This window comes from Lepus europaeus, chromosome 18, assembly GCF_033115175.1.
Source record: "Lepus europaeus isolate LE1 chromosome 18, mLepTim1.pri, whole genome shotgun sequence".
Lineage (NCBI taxonomy): Eukaryota > Metazoa > Chordata > Mammalia > Lagomorpha > Leporidae > Lepus > Lepus europaeus.
This window is the reverse complement of record NC_084844.1, coordinates 73,281,771-73,305,890: the sequence shown is the minus strand read 5'-3', so window position 1 is coordinate 73,305,890 and position 24,120 is coordinate 73,281,771. Positions and strand designations below refer to the sequence as shown.

The window sequence follows — 24,120 nt, the reverse complement described above, 5'->3', positions numbered from 1 at the left end:
ATCTTCCATGCTCATGGATTGGTAGAATCAATATCATCAAAATGTCTATTCTTCCAAATAAATTTACAGATTCAATGTGTTACCAATCAAAATACCAAACACATTCTTTCTCAGATCTCGAAAAAATGATGCTAAAATTCATATGGAACACAGGAGACCTCAAATAGCTAAAGCAATCTTGGACAACAAAAACAGAGCAGAAGGCATCACAATATCAGATTTCAAGACATATTACAGGGCAGTTATAATCAAAACAGCATGGTACTGCTACAGAAACAGATGGATAGACCAATGAAACAGAATAGAAATACCAGAAATCAATCCAAACATCTACAGCCAACTTATATTTGATCAAGGATATAACACCAGTCAAAGACAAAACTAACAAATGGGATTACAACAAATTTAGAAGTTTCTGTACTGCTAAAGAATGAGTCAGGAAAGTGAAGAGACAACTGACAGAATGGGAGAAAATACTTGCAAATTATACAAGTGATAAAGGATTAATAACCAGAATCAACAAAGAGATCAAGAAACTTCACAACAACAAAACAAACAACGTATTTAAGAGATGGGCCAAGAATCAAAAAAGAAATTTTTCAAAAGAGGAAATCCAAATGGCCAACAAACACATGAAAAAATGTTCAGGATCACTAGCCATCAGGGAAATGCAAATCAGAACCACAATGAGGTTTCACCTCACCCTGGTTAGAATGGCTTACATACAGAAATCAACTGACAACAGATGCTGGCAATAATGTGGCAGAAAAGGCACACTAATCTACTTTTGGTGAGAATGCAAACTGGTAAAGACACTATGGAGACAGTTTGGGGATGTCTGCCTCAATGTTTATTGCAGCTCAATTCAGAATAGCTAAGACATGGAATCAACTAAATGCCCATCAACAGAAGATTGAATAAAGATATTATGGGATATGTACTCTATAGATTACTACACAGTGGTAAAAAAATAAAATTCAGCCATTTGCATTAAAATGGGGAGTCTGGAAAATATCATGCTGAGTGAAATAAGCCAATCCCAAAGGGACAAACATCATATGTTCTCCCTGATCCATGACAACTAACTGAGCACCTAAAAGGAAACCTGTAGAAGTGAAACTGACACTATGAGAAACAATGACTTGATCAGCCCTTGTCCTGACTGTTGAGAAAGAGTTTACTATTTTATTCTTTTTAGTATTTTTTTCTACTTAATACCATTGGTTGAACTCTTTTAATTAACACACAATTATTCTTAGATGTTTAAACTTAACTGAAAATTGATCCTTGTTAAAAATAAGAGTGGGAATAAGAAATGGAGGAGAGGTACAGTTTGGCGCATGCTCACTCAGACTTACTCCTTAATGGTAGAGCTAGACATGTGTCATGGGACTCCAAATCCCATTAAGTTGGCAGGTACCAATGCCATCTTATTAGTTAAAATGATCAGTTTAAGTTTAAAATTGTTCATAAAGATAACATTAGTGTCAGAGGGATCACATAAATAAGAAAGTATCTGCTAATAATAATTGATAGAACTAAAAAGTAGAGAATGACCCAACATGGGAAGTGGGATATACAGCAGACTCATAGAATGGCAAGTTCCATAAACAGCACTGTGGCCTCAGAATCAGCCCCTAAGGCATTCAGATCTGGCTGAAAAGCCCATGAGAGTTTCTCAAGCATGGAAAACCAAGACACTGTGGCAAAAAATGACCTAAACGAAAAATCTCTGTGAGATCCCAGTGGAAAGAATGGGCCATCAAAGAATGAGGTACATTTCTCTGAAGGGAAGAGAGAACTTCCACTTTGATTGTGGCTTTGTCTAAATAAGGTCAGAGTTTGTGAACTCAAGAGGTTTCCATAGCTTTGTGTGATTACTGATGTCATAAATAAGAGGTGTCAATTGTTAAATCAACAACAGGAGTCACTGTGCATTTCCTCCCCATGTATGCTCTGTCCTTAATGTGTTGTACTATGAGAATTAACAGCAAAACTAATCTTCAAACAGTACTTTATACTTTGTGTTTCTGTGTGGGTGCAAACTGTTGAAATCCTTATTTAGTATATACTAAGTGGATTTTCTGTATATAAAGATAATTAAAAATGAATCTTAATGAAGAATGGGATGGAAGAGGGAGTAGGAGGTGGGATGGTTTGCAGGTGGGAGGGTGGTTATGGGGGGAAACTGTTAAAATCCAAAAGTTGTACTTTTGAAATTTAATATTTATTAAATAAAAGTTTTCCAAAAAAAGTGAATTTGCAAACCATTAGGCTTTCATTTTTAAGTCAATATTTTAATCTTATTTGTTGATTTAAAAAGTTGTGATCATCTTAAGGCTGATAAATAACCCAGACGCACATCATTCTTGTTAAATTACTCATGTGAGCATTTGGAGAATTCACCAAAAGTTAAATCTTTCTCTCCAAAAAAAATGTTAGATGCTACAAGTAGCAGGCAAGTTAGTTAATAATCTCCAAATATATTCCAGTATTACAAATCATTTAAAGTTAGATAAAGAATTATAAACTAAATATTTACTATAATGAAAATGTATTTGTGGGCCGGCACCATGGCTCACTAGGCTAATCCGCTGCCTGCAGCTCCAGTACCTCAGGTCCTAGTCCCTGTTGGGGTGCTGGATTCTGGCCCAGTTGCTTCTCTTTCAGTCCAGCTCTCTGATGTGGCCCATGAAGGCAGTGGAGGGTGGCCCAAGTCCTTGGGCTCTGAACCTACATGGGAGACCAGGAGGAAGCACCTGGCTCCTGGCTTTGGATTGGCACAGCATGCCAGCTGTGGCGGCCATTTGGGGGGTGAACCAATGGAAAGAAGACCTTTCTCTCTGTCTCTCTCTCTCACTGTCTAACTCTGCCTGCTAAAAAAAAGCCTATTGGTATTCAAAAAATGGAAATAGAAATGGAGCATGATATATAGTAGGACTTTAACATATCCACATAAAGTGTTAGAAGCTTAATCCTCAAGGTACCAGTCCCTATCCTAAGGAACATCTTCCTACCAATTTTAAAAGACCAAAGGCTCTCAGTTATAACTCTTATTTTTTTCTCATCATTTGATGTCACTCTTGCCACATGATGATTCAGGGAGATGGACCTTTCCAGATAGGGCCTCTTGACTTTAGGCTGCCCACCCTCAGACTCTAAGAAATAAATTTGATTTCTTGAGGCTAGTCTTGTGGCGCAGAAGGTTTTTCCACCACTGGTGAATCTTTAATCTCACAGCAGAGTCTGATTTGAGTCCTGGTTGCTCAACTTCCAATTCAGCTTCCTGCTAATGGACCAAGAAGGCAGTCTATGATTGCTCAAGCATTTAGGTCCCTGCCACCCATGTGGGTGACTTAGATGGAACTCCTGGCTTCTGGCTTTGGCCTTGTCCCACCCTGATTGTTGTATCCATTTGGTGAGTCCATGTATAAACTCAATTTCAATCCCTCCCTCTCTCCCTCTTTCTGTTGTTCTTTCAAGCAAGTAATTTTGAAAGCTTTTTTAATTTTTTAAATAACCCATTGTGTACCATTTTTATAAGACACAAAAACACACTAAACTAGAAAATAAGCCAAAAGATTTTAATTCATAAAAGAGCTTCAGAAGCCCAGGAATGATTTAGAAAGCAATCTAACATTAAAGGATTTGCAGAAAGGAGAAATAAAAAACAAGTTCACTTTGGCTAAAGAAAAATTAAATGCACAAATGTGCTGTTTTCATGTTTATGCATAGTGTTTATAGTATTGATTTTGAATAAACTTCTTCCAGACTACTGGTATGCATGCATTACTAATAGTTTTGCATCAAAATAACCTTCTCTGTTATTTCAAAGTCCTTCATAACTGCAACTGAAATTTCAGTAAAAATAGAATGAGTGAAATATAGAATGTGTCCTAATCAGCACAGATAGAAACTATTTTAGGCAAATAACAAACTGAAGAAATCCAAATACAAAGAAAAGATCTTGAATGTAATGAAAAAAAGAATAGCCTATGGCATGCTGAGTTATAGCCATTCATGAATGATGGCTGACTCCCCGACAGAATCAATAGAAAGAAATCATCAGTGTACTCAAAGAAAATGTTCTCCCAACCCTGATTCTATATGTAATGTAAATACTGTAAAATATAAGGGGAACATAAACATTTTTGCTCATTGGGATAAGCTGCTTCTTGGTATGCTCATATATCAGTGTATCTACCCCTGCTTCTGATTTAGCTTCATGCTAATGCTCACCTAGGGAGGCAGCAGATAATAGCTCAAGTAGTTGGGACCCAGATACCCACATGGAAGATCTGGATTGAGTTCCAGGTTCCTGGCTTTGGCCTGGCCCCTGCTCAAGTGTTTGCAGGCATTTGGGGAGTGGACTATCAGATAGAAGACCTTTGTGTCTCTTAAGTAAACAAAAAAAATGAACATTAATCTGTGTAGTGGAAAAATACATTTTTGAACAACAAAATATGAAGATAACCACCAGCAGACACATGCTATAAAATGCTAAAGAAGTTCTCCATGCTCAAGTAAAACAAAATAAGATGAATACTTGCATTAGCAGAAGTTGGGAACCTGTATCCTACCAAAATCCATTTGGATATTTTAATATTATTTGTAGGCCATACAAAATTATCAACTTAAAAAATAGCCTGATATAGATTTATTGAATTAAGAGTATCACCTGGGGCCAGTGCTGTGGCACAGTGGGTTAAAGCCCTGACCTGAAGCTCTGGCATCCCATATGGGTACTGGTTCTAGTCCCGGCTGCTGCTCTTCTGATCCAGCTCTCTGCTATGGCCTGAGATAGCAGTAGAAGATGGCCCAAGTCCTTGGGCCCCTGCACCCACGAGGGAGACCCTGAAGAAACTCCAGGCTCCTGGCTTCAGATCAGCTCAACTCTGGCTGTTGCAGCCCCTTGGGGAGTGAACCAGCAGATTGAAGCCCCCCCCCTCTCTCTGCACTCTCTGTAACTCTTTCAAATAAATAAAATCTTTTAAAAAAAAACCTAAAATCTTTATAGGTATAATAAAAATATAATACTTCCCTTTTCCTAATCTTTTTAAACATTGCATTCAAATATTTGCTTAAAAAATGAAAAGCAAAAAAAAAAAAACAAAACAAAAAACACACAAGTAGCAGGATTTGACACCAAGGTGAAGCTAGACATGGCAAAAATAGAAAAGATTGGAAAAAAGTCCTATGTTGATGATTTGGCCAAAGCCAGCTCATAGTAATGCTGGATAGAAGTAAGTGAGGGAAACAGGAGTGTCAGAGCACAGAGGGCCAGATAGATTAATAATTTCAGGATGGGATAAATGGGAAAGCACCTATAATGTTTGGATGGATGATGGTGAGAAAACAGTCAAAGAATTCAAGAACAAAAAGAAACAATCAGTGAGGTCATGACATAAACAGAAAAGAATTTTCAGATCAAATATAATAGTTGAGAAAAAATCTTAAAAAGGAGAGACATTTAACCTAGTGTTTATGATGCCAGTCAGATAACTCCACAACACAACCAATAACCCAGTTAAGAAATGGCTAAGGGGGCACAGTGTGTAAACCACTACCTGCAGGCCAGTATCCCTTTATGGGCACCAGTTCAAGTCATACCTGCTACATTTCTGACCCAGCTCCCTGCTAATGTGCCTGGGAGATTCCTTGGGCCCCTCAACTACATAGCAAAACTGGAAGAAGCTCCTGGCTTCAGCCTGGCCCAGCCTGCAATGCAGCCATCTGGGGAGTGGACCAGTAAAGGGAAGATCTCTCTGTCTCCTTTTCACTCTGTTACTTTGCCTTTCAAATAAATAAATATGTCAAAAAATGGGCTAAGGATATGAGCAGGAATTTTTCAAAAGATGAAATATAAATGGCTAATGGGCACAAGAAAAGATGCTCAGGATCACTAGCCATTAGGGAAATGGAAACAAAACAATGAGGTTTCATCTCACCCCAGTTAGAATGACGATTATCCAAAAATCAAAAATGACAAGTGCCAGAGAGAATGTGGGGAAAAGGTACCCTAATACACTATGGATAGGAATGTAAAGTAGAACAACCATTATGCTAGACAGTATGGAGATTCTTCAGAAATCTGAAAATGGATCTACAATATGATCCAGCCATCACACTACAGGCAATTTAATTGACAGTGATTAAATCTAGTTATCCTGAGGTTAATGAAAACATCAATATATATGATACTAACACACTTTGAAAAGAATTTGCCTACTGGAGTTTATTTTATTAAATTGTTACATTATGAAGAAATCTGGGACTTGCCTGTTGAAGATACAAGATCTAGGCAAAAATCATGACAAACCACCGGACTTGAGAAGGTCGAATATAGGCTAGACTACTGCTTGGGACAACCATACTCCATATGCAAATTCTTAGATTGTTATTGCTTGCTATTACATACTTAAAATACATCATCTGAGATGATGGATAGGTACTTGGATTCCTGCTGCCCTCATATGAGACCCAGATGGATTCCTGCCTCCTGGCTTCAGCCTGGAATAGCCCTGGCTGTTAGGGACATTTGGTGAGTGAATTAACTAGCAGAGGGAACAGCTTTCTCTCCCCTTCTCTCATGCTCTGCCTTTCAAATAAATACTTTAAAAATTACAAATAAAATTACAACAAAAAGCCTCTGTTGATTTCTAATACATCAAATGCTGATACACTTTGATGAGTATGGAAAAATTTAATTATATGCTAAATACAATCAAAAGAACTTCACATAGATATTTCCAAGGGCATGATTCATGCCGACTGTGTCAGAAAGGATGTCAGCAAGACTGCTGTCACTTAAACTGCCTGAACATCATGAGCATTGTTTTCCAATTTCTGTAAAGTAAATGCTTCTACTTAAAATGCCATGGTATCTGACATCTATTAATCATTTGACATTTGTCAACAGACAATGTCCTAAAGCACATTTTGTTTCATCTTTCTTATATGGTACAGAGATCCTGACAATTCCTGAGCCACCAGAAAAAACTATCAGGATACAGGGAGATTCAGCATTATCTCCAAATACAAAATGCAGTGAGAGGATAGGTTTCAAACAGCTCAAATTCTGGGAATAACAAAGGCAGAATTAAGCAATGGGAGTGTGTAAGGGAGTGATATTTCAGATATGACAAATTAGCCCTTCACTGAAAGTCACATCTCCAGGATCCCTCCAATAAGTATCATTTCCTAGGCCCTTGCCTATCTTTCTCAACTACTCACATCTTCCTTCTCAAAGTTTATATAAAACTTGACTATCACTCAGGCTTTGGTAGCTTACAGATGGGGTGAGATAGCATCACTCAATCTTGGTCACCCTGGACCACATGATCAATAATTGCTTTGGCCATGAAAAGTTGGGGCCTTTAACATTCTAGGACAACTTTGCCTCTACTGTAAAACACCAGGGAGAGGGATGGTCAGAAGGGTAGATCCTGAATTGTGGAGTCCAAGTCTCCATTCAGCATGAACATTTTGTGAGAAAAACAGACTCATCACCCAGTACCCCAATCTCCCACATAGAATCAACTGTCTTTGGACAATATAATTGGATAAACTGCATTAAACTCAAGACCCCATAAATTCAACTTCTTCATAGTAACAGACCACATACACAATGTATAGTGATTTTGCTGGAAATTTGGGCATGTTTCACTTGTATTTGTAAAGTCCACTTGCTTCAAATCTATAGGCCAAAAATGGCAAGTATGCAGTCAAAGCAAAGAAAAAAAGAGGAAAATAGAAATCTAAAAAATATTGTCGGGAATCTACAGGATACTATAAAAAAACCTAACATTCGGGTTCTAGGAGTTCCTTAAGGCATGGAGAGGGAGAAAGGATTAGAAGGCATTTTTAGTGAGATACTAGCAGAAAATTTCCCAGGTTTGGAGAAGGACAGAGACATCTTAGTACAGGAAGCTCATAGAACCCCTAGTAAACATGACCAAAAGAGACCCTCACCACGACATGTTGTAATCAAACTCACCACAGTGAAACATAAAGAAAAGATTCTAAAATGTGCAAGAAACATCAGATTACTCTCAGAGGATCTCCAATTAGACTCACAGCTGACTTCTCATCAGAAACCCTACAAGCTAGAAGGGAATGGCGAGACATAGCCCAGGTACTAAGAGAGAAAAACTGCCAGCCCAGAATGTTATATCCTGCAAAGCTCTCATTTGTGAATGAAGGTGAAATAAAGACTTTTCATAGCAAACAGAAATTGAAAGAATTTGTTGCCACTCGTCCTGCCCTGCAAAAGATGCTTAAAGATGTGTTACACACAGAAACACAGAAACATGGTCATCAATATGAAAGAAGGTAAAGGAAGGAAACCTCACAGCAAAAGATTACAGGAAGCTCAATTTCTCTTTGACATAGAATTAAAATCTGATTCTCTGTTAAGCAATGTGTTAAAGTAATCTATTATGTTCTCTTGATGTCTGTTAAATTCTAATTGTTCAAAAACAGCTGAATTTTTAGTAAGAGCTATGGGTTATTTCAATATGTGTTTATTTTCAAATATCTGAATTATCACCTTGTAACAATGATCAAATTTGGTCTATGTTATGTCATAATTTTAAGGAATCTTATTTCAACAAGATATTTTGGACTTTGAGCCTTCTTGGCATTCTTGACAGGCATTCAAAAAATCAAAGTGTCAAACAATCTGGTCTCTAAAATTTCCAGTAAATCTTGGACTTTGGATTTTCCAGTTTAGGCCCAACTGAAAAAATCGAAGGACCTATGTCTCTCATCTTATAGAGATACCAACTAATCAGGCTATTTGGATTATATTAGAAGTACTGTCAATATGTGACATGGTACTAAATTTTAAGTTTCTAGAATGGAAAATGCTATTAATACAAATGTTTGAGAATTAAAAAGTCTAATGATCTTGTGTTACTAGACATGATAGTTATCTTAATGAGAAAGCCCCAGAGGCTTAAAGGGTTAAATACTTGTAAAATCCTACAGGTGCTTTCAAAAATACTGTGAAGTAAGCAAGTACCTTTTGTTGGTTGATGAGTTTACAGTTTTAAACATGGCAACTTAAAGTCTTTTGTCATCCACAGTTATATATGATTTGCTGCTCATAAAACTAAAGCATTGTTGGTTCTGTGTTTAGCTGTCCTCTTATAAGTTCCTATGGATTTTTCCAGCCCCTTCTATTGTATTCAGTACTTTGGGATGGCTCTGTAAGCAGATGAAACCAATAATGTATTAACAGTACCAACTGAGAGAAAGTATGGTTAACTGAGGTTACTAAAAACAAAAAGCAATTCAAATCAATTGGCAATCTACAAAAAGAGTTAAAGATTTTAAAAGCTATTATTAAAATTGCTATATTGGTCTATTATGTTATGTTATATGTGTGTACATATTGTATGTCCACATGGGAAAATTTTATTAAGAATTTTATTTTAATTGGCTTATAGATAAAATTGTCCATAAATTTAAGCTGCTAAAATTAATCAAAGATACATTTTAATTCATGTGACCTGAATCTCTGCATCATATGTTTTATACTTGTTGGTAGAAAGAAACTAAAAACATTTTATATGGTTGTGCTTAAGTTTACTGGTTAAACAAACTACCCCATGTTAGATATTTAAGAGGTGTTTCCAAATACATGATTCTTAAAATTAATAGAAGGCATTGGACCTTCTGGTAAATGTTTTCTTAAGTGGTTATCTAATGGTTGAAACTATTTGCTAAGTATTCATGTGATATTGCTTTGTCAGCAAGCGATCTAGGACTTGCTCCCTCATTTCTCTATTCTAAGCCCAACTTGTTCTTTCATTTCTCTATTTTCCTCAAGGTAGGAAACTAATTCTATTATGAAGGAACCTGTAGGATACACAATTTAATCTTTAGACCTTATAAAAGAAATGGCTAACATTTTTCTGTAATAGCATAGCCAAAATAAGAGCTTAAATAATAATCTCATAGCTAGATTTACTTCGCCATCAGCGAAGTAAACAGTAAGTAGAAAAAACCTCCCTTTCAGACCAAAGGGAAAGAAAGTTTTCAAGTGAGAATATAATTTTCCTCATGGGCATTGTCTACCTTGGAAAAACTACTACAGAACATGCCTGTGACTATAGACTTGTAGTTCAGGCCACTGAAGATTAGAGATGGGACACGGGCACTCCCTTGACTTGCATCCTCTGGTCTGCTTTAACAAAAACCAGGAGGAAAAGAAAGCGAGGCATCAGAAGCAATGGGTGGCAGGCCTATTAATGGCTGATCTGTACCGTGATCTGCCCTCAAGGAGACCCAACAGGCCAGTCCACTGCAGTGGCTTTCAATGTGATAAGCCTAGGCTTCAGCAGAAGTCAGCTTGTGAAGAGCCCTGGCAGCTCTGCCAAGAGGTGGATCACTGGAAATGGACCTGCCCTGGAGTCGAAGGATGCCCAGGTCAGAGCCACAGATCTTATTGGCTCTAAGCTGAAAAGCCCTTCACTCAGCCCAACTTCCAAAGTGACCACTGCAGCTGAGGGGATGGCCAAGTAGCGTCAGTAACATTGCAGGCAGAACTGTAAATTTCTTGTTAGAGATTCCACCTGCCTTTACCTGGCCAGCTCTCCTCCCAGGCCAGCCAAGTAATGAAAGTCAACAGGGTGCCTTCCCCTAGGAGGTTCACACCTCCCTTAGGATATACCCCATGTGAAGAGATAGATAGGTCTGGGCCTCTTAACTTACAAGGCCTAAAGCCCACCAGATTATTATCAAGCCCCTTCTGTCAGGTTCTATTTGCCTCTCAATCAGAAAACTTAATTGTAGCTTAGACAGCACCTTTCTTAGCTCCTCTAATAATGACTCTGTCCTTTGTTCTAGACCCTGTCTAGCACACTTGGGCCTAATTCCTTCGTAATCATAACCTCTACTCTACCACCAATGGCTCTACTCCCAACTTGTGTGTACTGATGGTCCTCTTCCCCACTTAATGCTGTATAATTTTTTATACCTCGTTATTGTCACTCTTAGGATCATTGGTTACTATCCTCACTCTCTCTTTTATGACCTTGTCTAAATATGATCAGAGTTGGTGAACTTGGAAGGCTTCCATAGCCTTGGCAACTCATGATGAGAACCTAGGGTGGTTACTGGTGCCATAAAGTAGAGTGTCAATTTGTTAGGTCAATAACAGTAGTCACTGTGCACTTGCTCCTCATGTAGGCTCTCTGTCCTTAATGTTCTGTACATTGTGATTTAATGCTATAACTAGTACCCAAACAGTATGTTTCACTTTGTGTTTCTATGTGGGTGCAAACTGTTGAAATCTTTACTTAATATATACTAAATTGATCTGTATATAAAGAGAATTGAAAATGAATCATGATGTGAATGGAAGGGGAGAGTGAGTGGGAGAGGGGATGGTTGTGGTTGGGAGGGAAGTTATGGGAGGGGGAAGCCATTGTAATCCATAAGCTGTACATTGGAAATTTATAATCATTAAATAAAAGTTAAAAAAAATTCACTCATTAAAAGACACATTCTTACATTTTCATTATATCCAGAAGACAGATTGTATTTTTAACTTTCATTTTATGTTAATGCTAAGTTTGGTAAAGAAAATACTCATAACTAGGTTAATTAGCATTTGGAGAAATTCAGATAAATATAATTATTCCTATTGCCCTTTTTTAGGGTGAAAAACCAAATTTTTGTGATAACTAATAGTGTGGCAGATAAAGCTGCTGCCAGTGATCCCAATATTCCATATTCGTACCAGTTTGTGTCCCAGAGGCTCCACTTCTGACCCAACTTCCAGCTAATGCCCTGGGTAAAACAGAAGAAAATGGCCAAAGTGCTTGGGCCCCTGCTACCCATAGGGGAACTTGGCTCCTGGCTTTTGCCCAGTCAGTTTGTGGCCATCTGGGGAATGAGCCAGTAGATGGAGTACCTCTTTGTCTCTGTCTCTTCCTCTGTGTAACTCTTTCAAATAAATAAACTCAATTTTTTTCAAAAAAAGAAAGACTTACTATTTTTACTCCATGAACAACTATTCAATATTATTTAAACACTTTTAGGATATATGTATATATATATATATATATATATATATATATATATATATCCTCCAAAACATTTAAGGTATATATGGATGTATATATAAATAAAATAAATTATAACGGTATGTACCTATATATAAATATATATGAAAACACTTTATATATTCCCAAAAGCTTTTGCAGCCACTTCTCTCACCTCAGATGCCTAAGGCCCTCCTGTGATGAACACGGGTTTCCTTCAAGGTCCCAACAGAGAATCCCAGGGTGCCTCCAGCCAAAAAGCTCACAATAACTGTAACCTAGCAACGCCCTTAAACACAAGTGTGCAAGCGCACCTCCAGAGGGTAGTAGATGTTGGTGGACTAACCAAGTGTTGGGGTCATTGTGGGGACGAAACACTGGAGCCTGTGGAAGCCGTCTGCCCTGACCAGGACTCAGGGGCGTGGCATTTCAGGGTGCTGAAGGCCTCGTCTGGAGTAGACGCCCTTAAAATCCCTCTCCATATCTCCTGCTCCTCAGTTTATGCTCCCGCCAGGTGCCTCTGAGTCTTGGGCGGTTTCAGTGGGAATTTAACAGATGCGAAGACAAAACTGTGCTCTCTGATTTCAGAAACTGGCCACAAGTGCCATCTAGGTCAATCTTAAGAAATCAAAGCAGGCCTTCCAGAAAAAATGTCTTCAGGCCTCTTGCCTTTGCTCAGCCTTTACATTTTCTTTACTTTTAGCTTTTACTGTTATTTCCCTTAATTGGAGTTTTAGTCGATCCATGCATTATTTTGAAACATGGTGTAATATTTATAAACTTTCTAAAATGAATGTTCACTTGTCCCACAAACAGTTCATGATTTGACGGTATGTTAAAATGCCCCATTATTTTACTTGAAATTCCCTTTTTTCCCGTTTCTGGCTTTTTCATTGTGTTCCATTAAATGGTCTGCTTTTTTATTCTTTTTTTTTTTCTGATCCATATATTCTTTATTCCATTAGCAGCCCCTGTGCCCCATTAAAACAACAGTAGGCCACCCAGCAGTCAACTACAGTCCAGTTGCACCAGGATCCGAGGATTACGGTGCTTTAACGCTTTTAACTTTAAGGACAAAAAGGAGAAATCAAGACAAAGAAACCCCTAACCCATACCCACAACCATTACAAACAAGAGTGTCAATTGTTCAATCAACAGCCGGAGTTACTCTGCTCTTTCTCCCCATGTCGGATGTCTGTCTTTAATGTGTTGTACTTTGACAATTAACAGCAACACTTGTCTTTAAACAGTACTTTACACTTGTGTGTCTATGTGGGTATAAACTGTTGGAATCTTTACTTAGTATATATACTAAGTTGATCTGTGTATAAAGATAATTAAAAATGAATATTAACGAAGAATGGGATGGGAGAGGAAGTAGGAGATGAGATGCCTTGTGGGTGGGAGGGTGGTTATGGAGGAAAAAAACACTATAATCCAAAAGTTGTACTTCCGAAATTTATATTTATTAAAAGTTTTCAAAAAAATACAAGTAGTAGAGCAATTCTAAGTATTTTACAATCCGAAGCCTCAGAAGGGCTCCACTCTTGGGGTCAGCGCTCAGAGAGAGGCTGATGACCTCACCCTCGCCCCAGAACGACCAGCCCATGAGAGGAGACTCCAGAAATCCGCTCGGTGCTGGGACAGCAGGGAAGTGGTCAGTCTTCCTGGAGTCCGGACAGGCCACGCGCAGAGCGGACGCCAGGGGGCAGCAGAGGTCGAGCGCACAAAGCGCCGTGCTGAAAAACATGACGGAAGCAGGTGTTCAGGTTGAAAAATGTTTGTGTTATCCACAGAAAACCCCATGAGAACCGAAAGATGGTGAACTTTCTATCTCTATGGTTTGGCCAAAGCGCAAACCTTGGTCAGAGGCAGACAAAGCCCTCTTAGTCTGGGCAGATGAGAGTAAAGAAAGCAGATGGCACGGGCACACAGACCGCACTGGGAATAGGACACTAGATGAGGAGACTTATGTATGCCTCCGTCCCCAGAGGTATGAACCTTTGCCGATCCAAGCCTGACAGATTCTTCCTGTTATATATAAACACACATAACGACAATAGAGGGCGGTTGTCTACTAGCTTGTTCCAAAAAGCATCAGGAGTTGTCAAGGCATAGAAGAGAGTGTTTGCAAAAGGGGAAAGTAGTTTGCTGCCTCTTTAAGACCGAGACCGAGAGAAAGAAGGGAACAAACTGAAAGGCACAAAAGTTCGAGCCTCAGGCTTAAGCCTTTCCAGTAACAAAAACAACAACAACAACAACGACAGCAGCAGCAGTTGGTGGTGGTGGCACCGGCCGGAGGCAAAGGGAAGCGCTGCTTTTTGATCCCGATTCCAGTCTCTCTCTCTCTCTCTCTCTCTCTCTCTCGCTCTCGCTCTCGCTCTCGCTCTTGCTCTCTCTCGCTCTCTTGCTCGCTCTCTCTGTCTCCCAAATCTCTCCCCTTCTGGTCTCCTCGGGAAGCCCCGCGCTCACAGCACCTCCGCCCCTTCCCCTCCTCCTCTCGCCCCGCCCTCAGGCCCCGAGTCCCAGCCGCAAAGGGTCGGGCCAGGCCTGCGCACAGCGCCCACAGGTGCTACAGGACCGAGACGGAGCCGGAGCCGCCGGGCCCGCGGCAGACGTCAGGGCGTGGGGGGCGGGCGACAACCACAGCCCGGATCGCATCAGGCGGCCCATGAACGCCTTTCTGGTGCGGTCCCGCGGGCAGCGGTGCAAGATGGCCCAGGAGAACCCCGCGATGCACAGCTTGGAGATCAGCAAGCGCCTGGGCGCCGAGTCGAAACCCTTGTGGGAGACGGAGAAGCGGGCGTTCACCCACGAGGCCGAGAGGCTGCGAGCGCAGCACATGGAGGAGCACCGGGTTATAAATTCCGGCCCTGGCAGAAAACCCAGACGCTCAGGAAGAAGGATCAGTGCACACTGCCCGGCGGGCTGCTGGACCTGGCGGCCACAGCAGGTGAGCGGGGGGCGGGAGGGGGGAGGGTCGCCGGCCTGGGCGCGGTGGCTAACCATCCCGTGGACAGCTATGCACAGGAATGGCTGGAGCAAGGGCAGCTACAGCGCGATGCAGGACCCGCTGGGCTGCCCGCAGCTCCTGGCGCTGCACAGATGCAGCCCAGGCACCCTGCGGTGTGAGCGCGCTGCAGTACAACTCCAGGAGCAGCTCGCGGACCTGCATGGACGACTCTCCCGCCTACAGCACGTCCTACACGCCACAGGGCACTCCGGCATGGCGCTAGGCTCCATGGGCTCGGGGGTCAAGTCCAAGGCCAGCTCCAGCTCCGTGGTTACCTCTTTCTCCCACTCCAGGAAGCCCTGGAATACGGGCATGTTGACGACTAGGCCCAATGCCTGCCCCGGAGTCGATGTCCCTAGTCACTATATTCCATGGCTCATATAGAGCCTGATCACCTGGAAGGCCCCCTTGGTGTCTAGCTGAAGTCTTCCATGAGGCAAGTCTAACAATTTCGCTCTTCCCCAGTTATTAATGAGGCAAAAATGTCTGCTTCCTGGAAATCCAGGAGAATACACTCCTTCCAAGTCTCTCTCTGGCTCCCAGTTTTTAAGAAACAGGACAAAGATGGAGACATTTGTCTGGATAGAGGGAGCCAGTCGATTTTCAGCTAAAATATTGCTCTTGACTCAATCATAATCAAAATCTCAGAGCATGGGGATGGTGTTGTGGCATAGCAGATAAAGCCACCAGCTACAACACCAGCATCCCATGTGGGAATTGGTTCGAGTCTTAGCTGTTCCACTTCTGATCCAGCTCTCTGCTCAGTGGCCTGAGAAAGCAGTGGATGATGGTCCAAGTGTTTGGGCCCCTGCTACCCATGTGGGAGACCCCAATGATGCTCCTGGCTCCTGGCTTCCACTTGGCCCTTTGCTGGCCATTGTCCAATCTGGGTAATGCACCAGCAGTTGGAAGCTCACTCTCTCTCTCTCTTTCTCTCTCTCTTTATGAGTTTGAAAAATAAATCTTTAAAATAAATAACATCTCATGGGCTAATCCTCCACCTTGCGGCGCCGGCACACTGGGTCGGGCACCGATCCTGTCCTGGTTGCCCCTCTTCCAGGCCAGCTCTCTGCTGCGGCCAGGGAGTGCAGTGGAGGATGGCCCAAGTGCTTGGGCCCTGCACCCCATGGGAGACCAGGAGAAGGGTAAGAGAGAGAGAGAGAATCTTCCATCCACCGGTTCACTCCCCAGATGGCCGCAATGCCCAGGGCCCAGCCTGCAGGCAGCCAGGAGCCGGGAGCTTCATTGGGGTCTCCCTCGTGGTGGCAGGGGCCACGCACTTGGACCATCTCCCCTGCTTTTCCCAGGACATCAGCCGGGAGCTGAATCGGAAGTGGAGCAGCTGGGACACAGACGGGCGCCCCGATGGGATGCAGCGTGACAGGCCACGGCTTTCCAGGCAAGGCCACAATGACCGCCCCTAGAGCACCGAGTTAGAGCACTGACCATCCGGGACGGCGCCTCCGTCTGACGCAGTCTGGGTGGACTGCACTGCCCTTCGCGCACGCTCGGGCCGCCCCCTGCCCCCCGCCCTGTGCCGGGCTTGTCCTGCAGCGGCAGGCGCCCCGCCACCCCGATGCCAGGCCCCAGGATGAACGGGCATCTCGCTGGGAGAACTGCGGCGGCTCTTCTGCTGCCCTGCGTGCCAAGTCGGCCTTCCTGCCGCCAAACCCACCACGCCGAACTTGTTCCCGAGCGGCGAGGCCCAGGGTCACCGGCCTGGGCGGCCTCCGCGGCTCCAGCCCCTGCCTCTGCCGCTGAGGAGCGCCCGGGCGCAGATCCCAGAGCTTGCAGCCTGCACCCGAGAGCGTGCGCGACTGGCGGCACCGGCAGCGCGAGGTGGACGCGGCCCAGGTCTTCTACGCGCCCTCGGCCAGGCACGACCCCCGGGGCTGCAGCTTGGTGGCCCGCCCGCCCTGCAGACGCTGCGTGCTGCTCTTCTCCCACGGGCACGCGGGGGACCCGGGCCAGATGTCAGCTTCCATGTCGGCCTCGGCTCGCGCATCAGAGGCAGCATATGGGATTCCTCGGTCTGCGGCTTGAGCCCGGCCAGCCCCCGAGAACCGCCCTGCAGACCCGCAGGCGCTGCGCCCTGGGCAGGGTCCCAGTCCTGAGAACTTCGTCCTCCGCGGGCAGAGCCCCGGGACTGCGGCCGCGGGGGACTCGGCCTCGCGGGGCCGCGCGCGGTCGTCCTCTGCTGCCCCCTGGCGTCCGCTCTGCGCGCGGCCTGTCCGGACCCCAGGAAGACTGACCGCTTCCTGGAAAACTGACCGCTTCCTGGCTGTCCCAGCACCGAGGGGATTTCCGGTCTCCTCTCACCTGCGGGTCGTTCTGGGGCGAGGGTGAGGTCCTCGGCCTCTCACGGCCTGGCCATGTGTGAGCGCTGACCCCGGGGGGTGGAGCCCTTCTGGGCATCAGGTGTGTAAGGTGCTTAAATTGATGTATGACTTGTACCGGATGCTGGTATTTCTCTTGTTTCTCCTTTTTGTCCTTAAAAGCGTTAAAGCACCGTAATCCTCGGATCCTGGTGCAACTGGACTGTAGTTGACTGCTGGGTGGCCTACTGTTGTTTTAATGGGGCACAGGGGCTGCTAATGGAATAAAGAATATATGGATCAGAAAAAAAAAAAAGAATAAAAAAGCAGACCATTTAATGGAACACAATGAAAAAGCCAGAAACGGGAAAAAAGGGAATTTCAAGTAAAATAATGGGGCATTTTAACATACCGTCAAATCATGAACTGTTTGTGGGACAAGTGAACATTCATTTTAGAAAGTTTATAAATATTACACCATGTTTCAAAATAATGCATGGATCGACTAAAACTCCAATTAAGGGAAATAATAGTAAAAGCTAAAAGTAAAGAAAATGTAAAGGCTGGGCAAAGGCAAGAGGCCTGAAGACATTTTTTCTGGAAGGCCTGCTTTGATTTCTGAAGATTGACCTAGATGGCACATGTGCCAGTTTCTGAAATCACAGAGCACAATTTTGTCTTCGCATCTGTTAAATTCCCACTGAAACCGCCCAGGACTCAGAAGGACGTGCGGGAACATAAACTGAGGAGCAGGAGATATGGAGAGGGATTTTAAGGGCGTCTACTCCGGGAGGCCTTCAGCACCCTGAAATCCCACGCCCCTGAGTCCTGGGCGGTGCAGACGGCTTCCACAGGCTCCAGTGTTTCGTCCCCACAATGACCCCAACACTCGGTCAGTCCACCAACATCTGTAAACAATCTAACCCGCCAGGTTTACCAGGTGTGTACCATGCACATGCGTACTAAGCATGCTTGGCCGCTGGACTCTGTGCGCAGGCGCAGCGACTGCCCTCTGGAGGCGCGCTTGCGCACTTGTGTTTAAGGGCGTTGCTAGGTTACAGTCATTGTGAGCTGGGCGGCTGGAGGCGCCCTGAGATTCTCTGTTGGGACCTCAGGGAAACCCGTGTTCTTCACAGGAGGGCCTTGGGCTGCCGAGGTGAGAGAAGTGGCTGCAAAAGCTTTTGGGAATATCATATATCTAGCGTTTTCATATATATTTATATATAGGTACATACAGTTATAATTTATTTTATATATACATCCATATATATTTTAAATGTTTTAGAGGATATATAATCTCCTAGAAGTGTTTAAATAATATTAAATAGTTGTTTATGGAGTAAAGATAGCTAAATTATTCTTTTTTAAAAAAAAATTGAGTTTAGGCCGGCGCCATGGCTCACTAAGCTAACCCTCTACCTGCGGCATCGGAACACCAGGTTCCAGTCCTGGTCGGGGCGCCAGTTCTGTCCTGGTTGCCCCTCTTCCAGTCCAGCTCTCTGCTATGGCCCTGCACCCTATGGGAGACCAGGAGAAGCACCTGGCTCCTGGCTTTGGATCAGTGTGGTGCGCTGGCCAGGGCGGCCCTTTTGGGGGTGAACCAACGGCAAAGGAAGACCTTTCTCTCTGTCTCTCTCTCTCACTGTCTAACTCTGCCTGTCAAAAAAATTGAGTTTATTTATTTGAAGAGTTACACAGACAGAGGAAGACAGACGCACTGGCTCATTCTGATGGCCACAATAGTCAGGAACTGACTGGGCCAAAGCCAGGAGCCAGGTTCCCCCACAGGTAGCAGCAGCCCAAGCACTTGAGCCGTCTTCCTCTATTTTACCTAGGGCATTAGCTGGAAGTTGGGTCAGAAGTGGAGCCACTGGGACACAGACCAGCACCCATATGGGTTGTAGGGATCACTGGCAACAGCTTTATCTCTCACACCGCAATCCTGGACCCCAACATTACTTCTTGTTTTGTGGTTGTCTTCTATGTCTGAAGAAACAAGTAGTTCCTTTAGTTAGCTATATGAATTAATAAAAATATTTAGTTGCACTAGGTATAATAATTAGAAATGTAACTATGTATATTAGGTAATGGATATTATATTTAATTCCTTATTAAGTTACTGTAGTTCATTTGTAAGATGAATATCACATGTGTTGCTTGTTTATTATACTGATAAGTTTTTTATATTTAAACGTATAGGTAAAAGATTGAGATTATAGCCTATTTATATATTTATGTATATCTTTGTATGCATTCATATAAAGGTATATTTATAAATCCTTTTATACAAAATTGTACACTGATAATGTGCCAGAAGACTAAAATTCTTACTTGAATATATTTTATGTGTATATAGATTGACGGATGTTATTTTTTCATGAAGCTGTTGTGTTAACTCTTGGTGTTTCTCAATATCTTCTGAAATCATCTTTTAAAAAATACTTACTTTTAAACAAAAAGCTAATTTCATTATAGCAACTCTTTATTGGTGAGTTATTTCACAGTTAGGTATATATATTTCTTTAGATGTTTATGACTTACACCTTGTCCCTTGTAACAACTATTCATAGTTTTATCCTCCCTACATGTAGCATAATAAAACTACTCAGAAGTCTTTATGCCCAAATTGCATTTTTGTTTCATAAAATGGCAATCAGGTAACACAAAAATTTGGTTTTTTACCCTAAAAAAGAAAGGGCAATGGGAATAACTATATTTATCTAAATTTCTCCAACTTTTAATTAACCTAGTTATGAGAATTTTGTTTACTAACAGCGTTAAAACGTGCAAGTTAAAAATAAAATTTATCTTCTGGATATAATGAAAATATAATAACATGTTTTTTAATGAGTGAACATTTTCAAAAGTTTTTTAAGAAACCTACTCATATTCAAAGACAAATATTGGCCAGTGCCACAGCTCACTTGGCTAATCCTCAGCCTGCGGCACTGGCACCGCAGGTTCTAGTCCCGGTTGGGGCACCGGGTTCTGTCCCGGTTGCTTCTCTTCCTGTCCAGCTCTCTGCTTTGGCCAGAGAAGGCAGTGGAGGATGGCCCAGGTGCTTGGGCCCTGCACTCGCATGGGAGACTGGGAGGAAGCACCTGGCTCCTTGCTTTGGATCAGTGCTGTGTGCCGGCCATGGCAGTCCTTTCAGGGGTGAACCAACAGAAGGAAGATCTTCTCTCTCTCTCTCTCTCTCTCTCTCTCTCTCTCTCTCTCTCTCTCACTGTCTAACTCTACCTGTCAAAAAAAAGATAAATATTGATATAATACTGCCTACCAAGGATTTCCTATTTTAGATTCACAAGCTTTTTTTCCATTTTTGTTCATAAAAATTTCAGGACAGGCTGGAAGGAAACTAGACTAATTTCATAACAATGATTAGATTCATGCTGCTTATTTCAGACTTTTGTAAGATTAGTGGCTGAGCATAACAGCAACAGCATGTACAGGAAGCTTATAGAACCCCTAATAAACATGACCAAAAGAGATCCTCACCACGACATGTTGTAATCAAACTCACCACATTGAAACATAAAGAAAAGATCCTAAAATGTGCAAGAGAGAAACGTCAGATCACTCTTAGAGGATCTCCAATTAGACTCACAGCTGACTTCTCATCAGAAACCCTACAAGCTAGAAGGGAATGGCGAGACATAGCCCAGGTACTGAGAGAGAAAAACTGCCAGCCCAGAATACTATATCCTGCAAAGCTCTCATTTGTGAATGAAGGTGAAATTAAGACTTTTCATAGCAAACAGAAACTGAAAGAATTTGTTGCCACTCATCCTGCCCTGCAAAAGATGCTTAAAGATGCCTTACACACAGAAACACAGAAACATGGTCACCAATATGAAAGAAGGTAAAGGAAGGAAACCTCACAGCAAAAGATCACAGGAAGCTCAATTTCTCTTTGACATAGAATTAAACTCTGAGGCTCTGTTAAGCAATGTGTTAAAGTAATCTATTATGTTCTCTTGATGTCTGTTAAATTCTAATTGTTCAAAAACAGCTGAATTTTTAGTAAGAGCTATGGGTTATTTAAATATGTGCTTTTTTCAAAAATGTGAATAATCACCTTGTAACAATGATCAAATTTGGTCTATGTTATGTCATGATTTTAAGAAATCTTATTTCAACCAGATATTTTGGATTTTGAGCCTTCTTGGCATTCTTGACAGGCATTCAAAAAATCAAAGTTTCAAACAATCTGGTCTCTAAAATTTCCAGTAAATCCTGGACTTTGGTTTTTCCAGTTTGGGCCCAACTGAAAAAATCGAAGGACCTATGTCTCTCATCTTATAGAGACACCAACTAATCAGTCTATTTGGAGTATATTAGAAGTACTGTCAAGATGTGATGTGGTACCAGACTTTAAGTTTCTAGAATGGAAAATGCTATTAATACAAATGTTTGAGAATTAAAAAGTCTAATGATCTTGTGTTACTAGACATGATAGTTATCTTAATGAGAAAGCCCCAGAGGCTTAAAGGGTTAAATACTTGTAAAATCCTACAGGTGCTTTCAAAAATACTGTGAAGTAAGCAAGTGCCTCTTGTTGGTTGATGAGTTTATAATTTTAAACATGGCGACTTAAAGTCTTTTGTCATCCACAGTTATATATGATCTGCTGCTCATAAAACTAAAGCGTTGTTGGTTCTGTGTTTAGCTGTCCTCCTATAGGTTCCTATGGACTTTTTCCAGCCCCTTCTATTGTATTCAGTACTTTGGGATGGCTCTGTAAGCAGATGAAGCCAATAATGTAGTAAAAGTTCCAACTGAGAGAAAGTATGGTTAACTGAGGTTACTAAAAACAAAAAGCAATTCAAATCAATTGGCAATCTACAAAAAGAGTTAAAGATTTTAGAAGCTATTATTAAAATTGCTATATTGGTCTATTATGCTATATTATATGTGTGTACATATTGTATGTCCACATGGGGAAATTTTATTAAGAGTTTCATTTTAAATGGCTTATAGATAAGATTGTCCATAAATTTTGCTAAAATCAATCAAAGATACATTTTAATTTGTGGGACCTGAATCTGTGTATCATATGTTTTAGACTTGTTGGTAGAAAGAAACTAAAAACATTTTAGATGGTTGTGCTTAAGTTTACTGGCTAAACAAACTACACCATGTTAGATATTTAAGAGGTGTTTTCAAATACATGATTCTTAAAATTTATAGAAGGCATTGGACCTTCTGGTAAATGTTTTCTTAAGTTGTTATCAGATGGTTGAAACTGTTTGCTAAGTATTCATGTGATATTGCTATTGTCAGCAAGCGATCTAGGACTTGCTCCCTCATTTCTCTATTCTAAGCCCAACTTGTTCTTTCATTTCTCTATTCTCTTCAAGGTAGGAAACTAATTCTATTATGGAGGAATCTGTAGGATGCACAATTTAATCTTTAGACCTTATAAAAGAGATGGCTAACATTTTTTCTGCAATAGCATAGCAAAAATAAGAACTTAAATAATAATCTCATAGCTAGATTCACTTCGCCATCAGTGAAGTATACAGTAAGTAGGAAAAAAAACCTCCCTTTCAGACCAAAGGGAAAGAAAGTTTTAAAGTGAGAATATAATTTTCCTCATGGGCATTGTCTACCTTAGAAAAACTACTACAGAACATGCCTGTGACTATAGACTTGTAGTTCAGGCCACCGAAGATTAGAGATGGGACACGGGCACTCCCTTGACTTGCATCCTCTGGTCTGCTTTAACACAAACCAGGAGGAAAAGAAAGCTAGGCATCAGAAGCAATGGGTGGCAGGCCTATTAATGGCTGATCTGTACCGTGATCTGCCCTCAAAGAGACCCAACAGGCCAGTCCACTGCAGTGGCTTTCAATGTGGTAAGTCTGGGCTTCAGCAGAAGTCAGCTTGTGAAGAGCTCTGGCAGCTCTGCCAAGAGTTGGATCACTGGAAATGGACCTGCCCTGGAGTCGAAGGATGCCCAGGTCAGAGCCACAGATCTTATTGGCTCTAAGCTGAAAAGCCCTTCACTCAGCCCAACTTCCAAAGTGACCACTGCAGCTGAGGGGATGGTCAAGTAGGGTCAGCAACATTGCAGGCAGAACTGTAAATTTCTTGTTAGAGATGCCACCTGCCTTTACCTGGCCAGCTCTCCTCCCAGGCCAGCCAAGTAATGAAAGTCAACAGAGTGCCTTCCCCTAGGAGGTTCACACCTCCCTTAGGATATACCCCATGTGAAGAGATAGATAGGTCTGGGCCACTGAATTTACAAGGCCTAAAGCCCACCAGATTATTATCAAGCCCCTTCTATCAGGTTCTATTTGCCTCTCAATCAGAAAACTTAATTGTAGCTTAGACAGCACCTTTCTTAGCTCCTCTAATAATGACTCTGTCCTTTGTTCTAGGCCCTGTCTAGTGCACTTGGGCCTCATTCCTTTGTAATCATAACCTCTACTCCACCACCAATGGCTCTACTCCCAACATGTGTGTACTGGTGGTCCTCTTCCCCACTTAATGCTGTATAATTGTTCAAACCTGGTAAATGCCACTCTTAGGATCATTGGTTACTATCCTCACTCTGTCTTTTATGACCTTGTCTAAATATGATCAGAGTCGGCAAACTTGGAAGGCTTCCATAGCCTTGGCAACTCATGACGACAGCCTAGGATGGTTACTGGCGCCATAAACTAGAGTGTCAAGTTGTTGGGTCAACAACAGGAGCCACTGTGCACTTGCTCCTCATGTGGGATCTCTGTCCTTAATG

At 42.2% G+C, this 24,120-nt stretch overlaps 2 pseudogenes; one reads left to right on the top strand and one right to left on the bottom strand.

Annotated features, from left to right (window-relative positions):
- LOC133777375 (serine/arginine-rich splicing factor 3-like) overlaps positions 1–24,120 on the bottom strand; it is a 391,636-nt pseudogene that overhangs the window by 138,766 nt on the left and 228,750 nt on the right.
- Positions 14,639–15,447, top strand: LOC133747021 (transcription factor SOX-2-like; annotated as a pseudogene).